This window comes from Phoenix dactylifera, unplaced genomic scaffold (assembly GCF_009389715.1).
Source record: "Phoenix dactylifera cultivar Barhee BC4 unplaced genomic scaffold, palm_55x_up_171113_PBpolish2nd_filt_p 000966F, whole genome shotgun sequence".
NCBI classification, from domain to species: domain Eukaryota; kingdom Viridiplantae; phylum Streptophyta; class Magnoliopsida; order Arecales; family Arecaceae; genus Phoenix; species Phoenix dactylifera.
In genome coordinates this window covers 72,111-75,499 of record NW_024068323.1, presented here as the reverse complement: position 1 = coordinate 75,499, position 3,389 = coordinate 72,111, and positions in this window count along the sequence as shown.

Below are 3,389 nucleotides of genomic sequence, written 5' to 3'. Positions count from 1 at the left end.
CATGAGTAAGGAATCTATAGATTACAAGTTTGACTCATGTTTCATGGGTTTTTAGAAATGGGAGGAATGTATCATGAGACTGCTTGCTCCCTTTTATATCTCTTCAATAAAAAGGATCACATATGCCTAATTCCCTCCTTAGCGTGCAGATTCTATCTTCACTCAAGAGTTTTGTGAATATGTGAGCTAATTATTTTTCAGTACATATATGCTCAATACATATGTTTCCATTTTGCACATGATCCCTAATAAAATGATATCTTATTTCTATGTGTTTGGCTTTAGGAATGAGATATTTAGGATGTAAGCCCGAAGTGATCTCTAAATGTAGATTCCAAAGATAGTTTTGAAATCAAGTGTAGATGAAATCCTTTTCAAGTTATTTCAAGGAGTATCAAGAATAATATTCAAAGAAAGTACGAATGAAAATCCAATACCTTTTTTTTTTTAATATATTAAGTATATAGCAACATGAGAGCAATCTAATTAATTTTTAGAGTATAGTATAAGAGCAGATAAAGATCAAAATTTATATACTCGAAAAACATAAGATTATGTTGAATCCTTAATTCTTAATGACTTCAAAGTTCTTTCATGATATAAAAGTATTGGAGCATAGATACCAAAATATGAATTTATGCAATGTAGGACACATAAAATTCAGGGTTTTGGAAGTTCTTTTAAAGCTCTCTTAAAGACTTTCTTTTACTCCTTTAAAGATCATAGCATCAAAATCAATTAAAATGAATTGGCTCAGGATTGAAACACTAAAGTGCAAGCCAATAAGAGCTCATTAGTGGATTCCAAAGTAAATTTTCAATACTAAGACAAATGGAATTCTTTTCACTTAGTTTTCAAAACAAGTGATTTACCAATTAAGTACACATGAAAATCCAACTTTCAAAAGATATTCAATGAAGCACAAAGTCTAATACCAAAATATGCTTAAATTGATATCAGTATGAAACCAATTTGACATTAAAAGCATGCTAAAAGTCCTTTGCCAAATTTACATAGAGTAATCTTTAATGATTTAGCTTTAAATCATGTCTCTTTCTTGTATGCAAGGCTCTTGATATCAATTCATGCTTTGTAAGTACAACAGTTAAATTCAGAAATTAACAAGAATGATCATGAATCAAATATAAAACATTCAAGGTGTATATTTATAAATTTCAATTTCTTAGTCATAGTTTCTCAGCAATGTATACATGAAGCACAATAAATCTTTTTAATATCAAAATAACATCATATGTTTAGAACCATTTGTTTGCAATCAAGATCATTGAAAAATGCATCATTTAGACTAATTTTAATAAACTTATAAGATAGAAAATGATATGTTTCAGATGCGTATCGGAGCAAACAATCAAGGCATCAAAAGTAATTCTATTTTTCTTAAACCGTAGTTTTTATCTAGAAATCATATTGAGTTATTTCCCAAAATGATGCAATCATTGAAACATATAATGAAAGTTACAAAAATGCAATGATAGAAGCATTTTTAAATTAAGTTTAAGCTTTTATACAAAATCAGATTCTAAATTTCATAAAAATTTTCAAGGAGGCTTTCAGGATTATAATTTGAGATATGCATCTTCTACATTGTAGCTTATCTTAAATTATTAAGATTGAAAACACATATTTCAAGAACATTAGAGCACATCCAGAATCTTTGTAATTCATATTAAATTTTGGTACAAATTGGAGGACATTATGTACTAATGTTAGGCAAGATAAAAGATAAATCGGAATCAATTCATTTTGCCTAATTTGCAAATTCAAATTATTCTTTTCTGTTATTTTTCAAAATATATTCATTAAAACAAAATGATGTTGTTGTTGGTAATAACATGTTTCAATCAAATTTTATAGGCATGAAGCATTACAAGTTATATTTAGGAAAGATCTTTGTTATTTGAATATTGAAAACATATAATTCAAAACATCATGTGACATGCAAAATATATTATGCATTAAAATATTCAGAACAAGCATGTCAAAAATCAAAATCAATTCTTTTCAAATAAACTCCTCCTATTTAAATATAATCTTGCACTGATTTCATCCTTAAAGTGTGTTTTCAAGTGATTAAAAAATTTGACTTGATTCTTCTTATATACTTTCATTTTTACCTTCTTATGCTCTATACTCTATTTGCTCCCTATCCGGTAGAGTTGGAAGGGGCACGAGGTACTACCACTAGCCTCCCTCTTGTGCTGTCCCTAATATACCCTACACCGAATAGTTGGGTCAAATAGTGCCGGGTACTACCACTAGCCTCCCTATTGGCACCATCCCTATGATGAGCAATATAGAAATGTTAAAATGTTCACTTCAAACTCTCCCTGTTTAAGTGTAATTTATTACGGATTTTATCTCTTCCAAAGGAATGTTCATATTAGTCTCACAAATGTGCCAAATATATTATGCTTGTTTTGCTTTTCCTAAAGATTGGAGTATTTGCCTTTACTTAGATTTACTTCCCTTGAATAATTGTTCATTTTCTTTTCTTTATCTCCCTCTTTTTGTTATTCTCAAGTAATTTACATGAAAGAGCAGAATAAAGAATTAATCTAATATGCTGCATATAAATGTATATCATGCAAACAGCATTTTCATTATGCCCAATGATTCATAGCTCATCACAAGTTATTTTGAATTAGAGATTTGAGGCATAAACTTGTGTATTTCATGGTTATGCATTATATAGGAAAAAGTAAACTTCAATTTAATCACACCATGAAACAATCATCACTAGCATGAGAATGAAGCATGATATCAAGATGATCAGCAATTAAAGGTTTAATCATGCTACCATATAATTTCAGACTATTGATTTTGCTCAACTAACTCACAAGAGAAGAGTTTAGATTACCAGTGCATTTAGCATTCTTCAAGCCAAATACCTTTTAGATTCTTTACACCCTTGGCTGAAGAAAATCTTCCCTTTTTTTTTTGTTTTCAAGGGAATGTTTATTGTATCTTTCATCGAGGTGTCCTTCAAGTTGAAATTTCTTGCTCACAAATCCTGTATCATTAGCAAAATCTCTTTCTTTTCTTGAAGGCAATTCATTAGGTTCTCTAGGATACAAAAACATTCATACAACATATCTCTTAACTAGATGACTCAACATGAGACATGACAATAATTGAATTTGAGTCACTTTACTCAAGAGATTGCCTAAATATAAGCAAGCACAAGTCACTTGAACTGAAGAGATAACTTTATTAAATAATATGGTTCAAGGACACCCATGTGAGGCAATAAGAAGATTTATCAAAGTCAAACCAATTTCTTATTTTCAAAAGCAATTTAGCTTAGATTCTATTTGCTTAAGATAATTATCAATAAGATATACTAGTTAAGTTTTAATCAAATTATCTTA